Here is a 12,452-nt window from a genome sequence, read left to right on the forward strand (position 1 = left end):
GAAGTATTCATGAAATACAGCAGATAGGGCATTCGCCTTGCATGTGGCAGGCTTGGATTCAATCACTGGTATCCCATATGGTCCCCTGAGCCCTGCCAGAAGTAATCCCTGAGCACAGAGCCAGGATTAACTCCTGAACATTGCCAAGTGTGGCCCCGAAACCAAAATAAATAAATATGAAAAAGTATAACTTTCCTATATCATCAGACTTGGTGTTAAGTATTTTTATGACTTCGTCATATATTTTTGGGGGGGGGGGTCTCCACACCTGCTGGCACTCGAGTTACTCCTGGCTCTCTGCTCAGAAATTGCTCTGGCAGGCACAGGGGACCATATGGGAAGCCGGAATTTGAGCCACCGTCCTGGGTTGGATACTTGCAAGACAAAAATGTCCTACTGCTGTGCTATCTCTATGGCACCATTAGTCATTTATTTTTATCATATACTCAGCACATGGTTTGACAAATACTGTATTCAATACATAGATATTTCTAGTATTTGCAATCTAGTTACTGTATTCTAATACACATCTTTTGAAGTATTACAAAATTGGACAAACAAATATCTGCATGATTTTAGAACACAATAAAAAGATGAAGGAAAAGAAGGGATTAAGGGAGTAAAGAAGAAAGGAAGGAAGGAAAGTAGGAAAGAAGAGAGGAAATGAAGAGGGAAGGAATATATTAGTTATATATTGTCTGGTTTCTGCACTAGATAAAAATTAGTACACAGCAATCGTACTGTGTACTAATTGTATATTTGCTTTAAATTACACAAACATTGGGCTGGAGAGATAGCATGGAGGTAGGGCGTTTGCCTTGCATGCAGAAGGATGGTGGTTCAAATCCCGGCTTCCCATATGGTCCCCTGAGCCTGCCAGGAGTGATTTCTGAGCATAGAGCCAGGAGTGACCCCTGAACGCTGAAGGTATGGCCCAAAAACCAAAAATAAATAAAATTACACAAATATTGAATTGATATTTCTCAGTTTACTTTAGAGCTTCATTAAGTGAACCCTTAAATGCTTTTTTGATTTTTCAGTTCCTTGAATATGTTCCTTTTTGGGTATATTTTATTTTATTGGAACAACAATTTCCTACATACATGTGAATACATGTGTCTATAAAATGTATAAATATATAAAATTGTGATTAGAGCAAGTATGTAAATGATACAGAGCAGTCCTTCATGTCATTATTGGAATGAACTACTATAAGCTCATTTACTTTCTAATTTTTAAGAGAGTGCCTTTGTTCTATTAAATATTCATAATTCATCACTAAATATGCCATTACTTTTTGGGTTTTGGGTTACACCCGGCAGCGCTCAGGGGTTACTCCTGGATCTGCACTCAGAAATTGTTCCTGGCAGGCTCAGGGGACCATATGGGATGCTGGAATTCAAACCGGGGTCGGTCCTGTGTTGACCATACACAAGCCAAATGCCTTACTGCTGTGCTATCATTCTAATCCCTCATTATTTTTAATTATTCAGTTTCCTTATGGTAATTATAAGCATCTCTACAAAGCCATAACCTAAAAGAGAACTGTCCCAGAATCTTATTCACAGTATCGTTCAATCCAAAGCAATTAATAAGGTAAATACTGTGCATTTGTAAAATAATACTATGCATTTATAAGACTTGTATGACTGAGCAACCAAATGTTTAATTTTAGTGAATTCATATAAATAGCCACAGCTGACTGTATCGATAGTGGGGTGCAGAACTGTTAAATACATCTGTGCTCAGCATATTTTCTGACTCCTCTTTCAGCATGAGTTCAGTAGTCCGAAGATGAACCAAAGGTGTGTTAAATTAACTGGAGAGGATATTTGGAATTGGTCATAGGATATGCAGTAGAAATATATGTGTGTTGAGGGGCTCTCTCTAGTGATTTGATCCATAGAGAGAATTCTTTTTGCTTGTGCATTTGTTGAGCTTTAAGGGTAGAAGATTGGGAACTTTGTATGAGTACATGGTTTGGTTTCTCTTTTAAGTAAAACATTCTGTAGTCTTGAGCATTATATATACCGTATTTTCCGGCGTATAAGACGACTTTTGAAACAAAAAAAAAAGTCAACCGAAAATCGGGGGTTGTCTTATATGCCGAGTATATCCTGAAAAATGTTTCAAAATGCCGCTATAACAAAAATTATCTGAATATTGCCACAAAACGAATTTTTCAACTCGATCCTGCACCAATTACTGCCAGGCTGCTCGGACCACCTCTCTAACTCAGCCAATCCAAGCAGGCTTTTTATGCATGCAAATTAGACAATGTTCTGTACCCCAGTCTACACTATCAAAAGCCTGCTCAGATTGGCCAGAGTCAGAGAGGATGTCTATTACAGTATAATCTTTGAACCTTTGCTTGTTGTGATTGGCTCACTGTGGTACATACAGTTGCAGCACAGGAACATTCTGTCTGATACAGCAAATATAGGCCTAAACCTATGTTTTAATTGCAAAATTAGGGGGTCGTCTTATATGCCCAGTCGTCTTATATGCCGGCAAATATGGTAGCTTGTTCCCTGGGCACAGGAAATGATCTTGCAGTAACATTTGTTTTCTAAAATAATACGTGACTCTGTGTGTATAAAGTAAATTTAGTTTCTCTTTCACTTGACCATACACAACATATTTTCTTTTTCTTTCTTCCTTTCTTTTGTTTATGGGCTACACCCAGTGGTGTGCAGTGCTTACTTCTGACTCTGCTTAAGGTTTACTCCTGGTGGGGCTTAGGGAACCATATGTAGTACCAAGAATTGAAACCAGATTACCCATGTTTAAGGTAAGAACTTTACCTGCTGTACTGTCTATTCATCCTCCTCATTAGAATTTTCTTCTTTTTCTTCCTTTTTTTTTTTTTGGTTTTTGGGTCACACCTGGTGGTGCTCAGGACTCCTGGAGCTGTGCTCAGAAGTCACCCCTGGCAGATTTGTGGAACCATATGGGATGTCAGGATTCGAACTGGAGTCCGTCCTGTGTTGACTGTGTGCAAAGCAAACGCCTTACCGCTGTACTTTTACTCCAGCTAGAATTTTCTTCTAATAGTGTTTTTAATTGTGGAAAATAAATGTAACATAAAATTACCATATTAAATATTTTGAGTGTATAATTAATGTCAGCAGGAATATTTATGTATTTGTTCAGCAATCATTACCATACCTATCTCAAGGTTTTTATCTCTCTGAACTGAGACTGCACATTGAACAGTGCTCCTCATCCTTACTGCCCTTAACCTTTGACAACCACTATTCTACTTTCTGTCACTTAGAAGTTGACTGCCCTGTGTACCTCATATAAGCTAACTTTACCTTTTAGCACTCTGTCTTTAATATTTAAGCATAATTAAGCATATTTCAGTGTTTTCATCCTTTTTTAGGTTGAATGATATTCCATTGTCTGTGTGTGTGTCATATTCTCTTTTACCTTCTACTGATAGACACTTTGAATTTTTCCACCCATTGTCTGGTTTGAATAAGTTTATATGCCTGCCTTTAGTTCTTTTGGCTGTAAACTCAGAAATGGAATTTCTGGATTATATGGTAATTACATGTCTGACATTTTGAGGAATCACTAAACCAAAAAGGTATTCATTTTTTATAATCATTATTTGCTGCTGACTAGTTCAGATATTCATGAAGGGCCTGATAGATAACATTGCTTTAGAAGATTAAGGCTGTTGTTTGCTTCAGGAGCACTAGACTATGTCCCCAGCACTTAAGGATTATCTCAAGCACCTAGCTTTGAGTCATGCCCTGCATGTACACTTGCTGGCTTGGTTCCCAAATAAAATAAATAAATAAATAAATAACATTTTTGCTTTTTTTTTTAACTTCATTTTTTGTTTCTTTTGATTTTATTTTGGTTTTTATTTTGTTTGGGGGTCTCATACAGAAGTGTTCAGAACTTACTTAAGGCTCGGTGCTCAGGAGTCACTCCTGGTGGCCTCAGGGACTATATGTGGTGCTGGGGCTCGAACCCAGTTTGGCCTAGAGCAAGGCAAATGCTCTAACTACCATACTATTACTCTAGCTCAGGGGTCTCAAACTCAATTTACCTGGGGGTTGCAGGAGGCAAAGTCGGGGTGAGGCAGGGCAGCATAAGGGATTTCGCTTACCAAATATTCGCAATAAAAATTGCATTAGTAAGAAAAAAAAATCTCAAAAAATCTCATTAAACATTTGCATACCCCAAACGGAACTGCTCGGGGTATGCGAATGTTTAATGCGATATTTTTCTTACTGATGGTAAGCGAATAACCGCGAATACTGCGATATTTGAAGGCCGGCTGCGGGCCACAAAATGTTGTATGGAGGGCCGCAAACAGCCCGCAGGCCGCGAGTTTGAGACCCCTGCTCTAGCTCATGTTCTGGAAAAAGAGAAGATAACATTTTCTTACTCGGCACTACTTATATGACTCAGTGCACATGATTAAATCATAAAGCTTCCTTAATAATAAAACAAATAATCCTTTATTGTTGCCACTCAATATCACAGTGCTAAATTCTGTGACATAATATAGTCAATAGATTGTACCCCCTTAACATAATAAATGTAGATTTAATGAATGGTCCTGACACCTGACAGTTGAGACTGAGCTTCCTGAGATTCCAATCCCTAACTTGTCTAATTGCTAAGGTAATGCTAACCCCACCAAGGATTAGGTGAGCTGTCACACATGTAAAGGACCTGGCCGAGGCTGATCCTACCCACATACTCAGTAAGTTTTCTTGCCCTCATACTGGTCACTGTTGACCTCGAGGTTAGAGAATCTCTATAAAAAGAAGGTAAATTAAACTAGCATTCAAGAAATTATCCAAAAACATTAGCACTAGAAAAACACTGGAGATCATTTTCTCGAGGACACATGCAGCATTCACTGTGAGGAGAGATACAGAGGTAACAGAAAGCAAGAATCGCATGTTGGGGCCAGAGTGATAGACTGTAGGGCATTTGCCTTGCATGCAGACAACCCAGGACAGACCCGCATTCAATCCTCAGCATCCATATGATCCCCCGAGCCTGCCTACCAAAAGCAATTTCTTTTTTTTTTTTTCTTTTTGGTTTTTGGGCCACACCCGGCAGTGCTCAGGGGTTACTCCTGGCTATCTGCGCAGAAATAGCTCCTGGTAGGCATGGGGGACCATATGGGACACCGGGGTTCAAACCAACCACCTTGGGTCCTGGATCTGCTGCTTGCAAGGCAAACGCCGCTGTGCTATCTCTCCGGCCCCCAAAAAGAAATTTCTGAACCCAGAGCCAGGCATAACTCCTGAGTGCCACTGGGTGTGGCCCCCCCAAAAAAAAACAAACAAAAAAGAATCACTTGTTAATTTACTCACTTCTTGCAACAACCTTTTACTAAATCCCAGATTTTGTAATAAATTTAAACAGCAGAAGGCAAGACACTGCCTTCATCAGCTAGATTCCATGGTCTGGTAAGGGAATTTGTGGGTAAGTAAACAATTACAGTGCATTGTAGGTCAGTATATGGATAAGTGTGTGTATGTACACTTCCATGTGCGCACATTCACTCTCTAACCTCTGGAGATCCCTACCCTAGATTACCAGAGTCCTGACAGCCAGAGTTTAGGCAAGTTTTCTGAGAAATGAGAAGTGGGAGTTGTAGAAGGAAGGAAGGATGATTAAGAAGACTGAAGATTAGTGGCATAATTATATTTGTGTTCTAGAATCTATCTGAAGGAGATTGAACTTAATTGAAAATGCCAGTTTTTCTGCGAGTCATTGATGATCTTGGAGAAAGTAAGGAAGGGAGAGAGTGAGGCTGTGAATGGGAAAAGTTAGAGCATGTAAACACTTCAAGGAGGGGCAGAGGGGAAATGAGAACTTTTTTTTTTCTTGTTTTTGGACCACACTAAATGCCACACAATGCTCAGGAATTATACTTAGCTCTACATTCAGATTGACTCCTGGTGGGGCTCAAGGGATTCTGGGGATCTCAGGTTGGCTTTGTGCAAGGCAAGTGCCCTACTCACTGTACTATCCCACTAGCTCCAAGAAGTGAGAATTTATTAATCAATAGCTCACATATGAGACAATTCACCAATTTAAAATTTCCAGAGTGGACTTAGTACATTCAGAGTGTTATATAAGCATCATCTAATTTTCTTTTTTTTTTCTTTTTTGTTTGTTTTTTGGTTGGTTTTTTGGGGTCACACCCAGCAGCCCTCAGGGGTTACTCCTTGCTCTATGCTTAGAAATCTCTCATGGCTGGCTCGGGGGACCATATGGGATGCCGGGATTCGAACCACCATCCTTCTGCATGCAAGGCAAATGCCTCACCTCCATGCTATCTTTCCAGCCCCTCATCATCTAATTTTCTAACATTTTTTGTTCCCCACAGGAAATAATCTGTACCTATTAATTCTAAGAGATCATTTTTAAAAAATTGTTTTAATGGGTAGATATGGGACCATATTTCTGTTAATTGGTCCTGAGAAAGAAGGGAAGCATACTAGACATTCAGGAAAGACAGTGTATAATAGACTGGAGCTGTTAGAAGAGAGAGAAGGAAGGAAATGCAGAACACAGGGCAGCCAGGACAGACTCCTGCTTGTCTGTGGCTGCAAGGGGAGTAGGCAAGAAACTGTGCAAATTGGGTACAAGGCAAGATTGCAGGGGCTTGAGAGAAAGCAAAGGGGAGATACTTGTGGAAATACCTGAAAGTCAAAGGTGCTCAAATGTTCAACAGATATTTTCTTTCCATGATATTTTCTTCTGTTCTTGATGGATGAGTACATGTAGGGGAGAAAGAAAAGGTGTGTTCTGTATATAAAAGAGATTTCGCTGGAGAGATCACACAGGGGCGATTGTGCATATCTGCTGCAGCAGGTGTGGTGTTCCATCCCAGCACTTGCTTGGTGAGCATGTTTCCAGAGTACCATACTCCGTGTGTGTGTGTGTGTGTGTGTGTGTGTGTGTGTGTGTGTGTTTGTGTGTCTTTATGTGTTTGTGTGTCTTTGTGAGTGAGAGAAAGAGGGAGCGAAAGATATCAAATATATATTGAGAATGGAAAGTTAACATAATAAAATATATCAAATGTATATTGAGAATGGAAAGTTAATAAAAACTGCTACAGGGGTGTTATTTATAGTGATAAAATGTGGTTTGAGACTGATTTAGGAGCTAGTAATAAGGGTTTAGTAAATTGGGAGCATTTATTCTTTTATCCGATATTTATTCTTTTAGTCAATAAATAGTTTCTTTGTTCAAGATGCTTAAGAGGAGAAAGGTGAGCAGGAAAACCCAAGTTTCAAGCAGCAGGAACACAGTTAACTCTGAGAACCTCTTAGGTTAGTGAGCAGTAATGCTAGGAGTAGTCCAACATCCAGGACCCTGCTTAGAGAGAGTGCTGGGCTCAGCGGTTTTCCTTACGAAACAAAGTTTGCTCCTCTCTTGGGGAGGCAGGAAAGCAGCCCAGAGGCCCTGGAAGACAGTGTTCAGGACATGTAGCCCACCAGGCCAGGGTCTCCTTCCAGGCTCCTATCAGCTATAAAGCTTCCAGCCCTCCTTGTCTCATCTCCTCTGCCCCCCCCACCCCCTCTCCAGGCTGCACCATCACTTCTTCAGACCCATTTTGTTCATCTAAGAAGTTTCAATACCCCTATGACCTATGCTCATCTAATTAAAAGCCTTACATAGTTGCAACAATTGTACCAGCATAGATGTGTCTCTCTCTAGTAGTAAAATCCGACTAGACTGACTGACTTCTCAGTTGCTATGCTCTTCTTATTTTTTGCTCACTACAGTGTATCAGGTCAGTTGGGAGGGATGTCTGTAATCATCTGTGTCGGCGAGTTGTCTACATCCAAGTCATGCATTTACCTTCTCTAGGAACAGCTCCATTCCTCTTGAGCAAGTTTTATTTTAGATTGAATGGTTAATACATATGGTAGTAAGTGATCATAAAAATAATCTCTCTATAAAAAAGCACTAAAAGATAGAAATAATAACCACACAAAGAGCAATCAGAGAAACAGCCTGTAGCACATTAAACTTTTATGTTGTTTTTAATTTTTAGAAAACAGCTGGGTTATCAATACACAAGCATGCCTGCATTTGCATATATTATACACCAGAAAAAAGAATTTTCAGGCAAATACGTTTTCCCTGAAAATATTTCTGACCCCCATGTAAATATAAAATATTCTTTCTTTTGCTTTTTTATTCTAACAGACCTCATTAGTCATCTGTCCTTAGTAATCATTTTCCTCTTTCTTTGCAAATTAAGATCCTTTTCTCCTTTTCTCACATTACATACATATTTTTCTAGGCAAGATAAAAATGAATAAAAAGTTGTCTTCTCTTATTTTTGCTTCTGCTGAATTTGGTTTTACTCACTTCTCTTTGTTCATATAATAATATTAAAATGTTAATATGATTTCAAAAACAAAATCCAGAAGAAAAAATTTTAAACAGAAATATTAGAATATTTTAAATCAAGGTTAGATAGGTAAGATTTAATATTATGTTGGGGGTTTTGGGTTTTTTGCCACACCCAATGGTGCTTAGGGGTTACTTCAAGCTCTGTATTTAGAAATCGCTCCTTGCAGGCTTGGGGGACCATATCGGATGCTATGCATCAAACCCAGGTTGGTTGCGTGCAAGGCAAAAGCCCTACCCATTTTGCTAACACTCCAGCTCAGAATTACTGTTATTAAAAAAAAATTATGGGACCAGAGCGGTGGCACAAGTAGTAAGGCACTAGCCTATGATTGACTGCTGTATGATCCCCAGCACCCCCCAAGAGCAATTTCTGAGCACATAGCCAAGAGTAACCCATGAGCGTCAGTGGGTGTGGTCCCAAAACAAAAAGACAAACAGACAAAGCAGAGCAGTCGTACAGCAGGTAAGGCTCTTGTCTTGCCTATGCCAACCTGGGTTCAATTCCGGACACCTCAGATGGATCCCCCATGCACTGTCAGGAGTGATCCTGAGCTCAGAGCCAGAAATAAGCCCTGAGAACCACCAGGTGTGACCCCAAAACAGAAAAACAATAAAATTAAATCTAAATTAAATTAAAAATAAATGTGTGATGAATTAGATTTTAATTTATAGAACATTTTTTCATTTTCTAAAAATGAACTTAAAATAATTTATTTTAACTTTATTTAGTTCTTTATTGAAATGTCATTGTATTATAGCCTGATATTGGTTCCAATTATGCATCTTTGGAAATTAGCATATGTTCTTTTTGCCTGGTTTATACCTCAGACATCATTGTCTCCTACCCCTATCCCTCCCCATTCCCTCTGGTAACAACTCATAGATTTTATAGTCCAAAAGTTTATTGTTGCCTTTTTTTAATCATCTATTTTTTTCTGTATGTTATGTATGAGTAAAATCATTCAGCCTTTATCACTTGGTATTAAAACCCTCTTGGCCCATCCAAGTTGTTGCCAGTGACCTAGTTCATCTTTCTTTATCATTGAGTAAGCCTCCATTATTCATTATTTATATATCCCACTTCTTTTTCTTTTTCTTTTTTTTGGTTTTTGGGTCACACCCGGTGGTGCTCAGGGCTTACTTCTGGCTATCTGCTCAGAAATAGCTCCTGGCAGGCACGGGGGACCAAATGGGATACCAGGACTCAAACCAACCACCTTAGGTCCTGGGTCAGCTGCTTGCAAGGCAAACACTGCTGTGCTATCTCTCTGGCCCCTATCCCACTTCTTTTTCTATTCATCAGGAAATGGTGCAACAATTGTTTCTAGATCTAAGCTTTTATTTATAATACTGAAGTAAACAAAGGAATTCAATGTATGTCTTCAGAATAGTTATTTTTTATAGTTTTCAGGTCAATAACCAGAAGTAGGAGAGCTTGATTGTATAGAATTTCTAGGGTTTTTTTTTTTTTTTTTGAGGACAACCTTACAGCTTTCCATAATGACTGCCCCAATTTGCATCCCCACTAGCTTCTTTCCATATCTTTAACACTTAGTTTCTTACCTTTTATTGTCTGTTTTGTTTTGCTTTGTGTTGTGGCCACATCCAGTGATTCTCAGGGGATATTCCTTACTCTGCTGGTGTTCAGAGGACCATGTGGGATGTCAGGGATCAAACCAGGCTTGGACACATGCAAAGCAAGTACCTTCTCTGTACTATGGCTCCTGCCCCAAGTTTAGTCTTAGATGCTATATATTCTCATAAAAATATTTTTATTTTCTTAGTAGTAAGAGATGATGAAACCTTAGGGGGATCTGTTAACCATTCCAACATCTTTGGAGAAGGATCTGTTCAGATCTTCTCAGTGTGTGTGTGTGTGTGTGTGTGTGTGTGTGTGTGTGTGTGTGAGAGAGAGAGAGAGAGAGAGAGAGAGAGAGAGAGAGAGAGAGAGAGAGAGAGAGAGAGAGAGAGAAAATAGGGTGGGGTGGCAGGGGGCAGGGGGGCCTCCCAGGCAGTGCTTTAAAGCTTGGGGACTGTTTCCACCATACCAGACCAGTCAGACTCAAGCTTGCAGGGCTAAACATATCGTAGGTTGATGGTGTCTCCAAACATCTGGGAACTGTTTGTGCCCAACTGTCAATAGCGGAAGCCACCATCAGAGTCTTGGACCTATCTGCCCCCAAAATTGCCAACATCAACAGGTCATGTCACTCCTCACACCAAAACTTCAAATTTCACCATCACCAGAGAATACAATCCTAATTAATGCAACTGAACCTATTTCCTGCCATGGGGGTCCCTTCACCCTGACCATCTTCTCCATGTGAACCGGAACTCTTTTCTCTGACTGTCCTTCTCTGACATACATGCCTCTGAGAGCTCTTTCTCAAGCACACACCAGCCTGCTCTCCTCTTTCTCATATACCCAGTCTTTGTCTCTTTAGCCATGAATTTAAACTTAAGTCGAAAGATGTCTTACAATGATGCCAATTCTTTGAGATATCTTGAGATTTTACCCACCTTGGGACTAATCAGTTTTCATTAAAATATTGCATGTACTTGAAGAAAACAGTGATCTCCCCCCCATAAAGATTATTTTATCATGAGCTAGTAAGTAATAAGAAGGAATCTATTTAGTGACTGTTTCTTTTTAATTATTAATATTATTGTTCTGAGCCATATTTGGCCTGTAACTAAACAATTCCATACTGCTATTTTTGATATTTTTTTGCACTTTCTTTTTTATTTTTCTTCTCTCTACTTGCTTCTTGTCACAGTGTTCATATGTCTGCCTTTTGGGCCCCTCTCCTCCCTCCTCAAATTTACTATTTCTTAGATGTGATAGCCTAAGAAATCAAATAACTAGATTTGAGAGAACTAAATTAAAGGTAAAGTAAATAGGTTTTGATCATTTTATCAGATACAGAAACATAAGCTACAGTAATCAAAGCAATGTGTCCTACCAAAGGACCCAGCAGTTCAGCAGAACAGAACAGAGCAGCTAGAAGCAGGCACATTCCATCTGCAGATGTGATCAAGGTTATACATTAAATTCTATAGGAGCACAGAAAATGACTCTTATTTCAGTATGTATGTTAGGACACCACTTAACACTTTAAAATGTTCTTTAGATCCTTATTTTTATATTTTAGTATGAAAGAAATTAGAAATAAATTATATGATATATATTATATGACATTAAAAGAACAAATAGAGGGCCAGAGAGATAGCACAGAGGTAAGGCATTTGCCTTGCCTGCGGTCAATCCAGGACAGATCTTGGTTCGATTCCTGGCATCCCATCTGGTCCCCCGAACCTTCCAGGAGCAATATTTGAGTGCAGAGCCAAGAGCAATGCCTGTGCACCTCCAGGTGTGGCCAAAAAGAAGAAAAAGAAAAAGAAAAAGAAGAGCAAATAGAGATCTTGTAAAAGATAGTTAGTAGTTTTATAATCTTGGAATGGAGAAGACCCAGTTAGGCTAATATTAAAACCCAACATCATTCAGGAAATTGATATATTTGGGTACATACAACATAATTTTCAAAACATTTCTTTTTTTTTTTTTTTTTTTTTTTTTTGGTTTTTGGGCCATACCCGTTTGACGCTCAGGGGTTACTCCTGGCTATGTGCTTAGAAATCGCCCCTGGCTTGGGGGGACCATATGGGACGCCGGGGGATCGAACCGCGGTCCTTCCTTGGCTAGCGCTTGCAAGGCAGACACCTTACCTCCAGCGCCACCTACCCGGCCCCATTCAAAACATTTCTAAAAGAACAGCAGATAGTGAGTTATTGAATGGGTAATTCACAAAAGATGAAATACCAAGTACAAATGGAAAATATTTCATCCTCACTAGAATCAGTGAAATTCTATTTAAAATGCAAAAGCATTGTTGTCTACAAGGCGATCACAGATTAAAAACAGTGAAAATTCCTAATGTTGGTTCTTAGGTAACAGATACTGTCAGATATTTGGTGAGGACAAGCAGAGGTTGAATTTTTTTTAACTATCTGTGCCAAATTTTTAAATATTTATATATTGT

The 12,452-nt window shown here is 39.3% G+C and overlaps 1 protein-coding gene across 2 annotated transcripts in view; it reads left to right on the forward strand.

Moving 5' to 3' along the window:
* Positions 1-12,452, forward strand: part of LRBA (LPS responsive beige-like anchor protein) — a 662,022-nt gene that overhangs the window by 581,166 nt on the left and 68,404 nt on the right. The window lies entirely within an intron of this gene.

The sequence above is a fragment of the Suncus etruscus genome, chromosome 3 (genome assembly GCF_024139225.1).
Source record: "Suncus etruscus isolate mSunEtr1 chromosome 3, mSunEtr1.pri.cur, whole genome shotgun sequence".
Classification (NCBI taxonomy): domain Eukaryota; kingdom Metazoa; phylum Chordata; class Mammalia; order Eulipotyphla; family Soricidae; genus Suncus; species Suncus etruscus.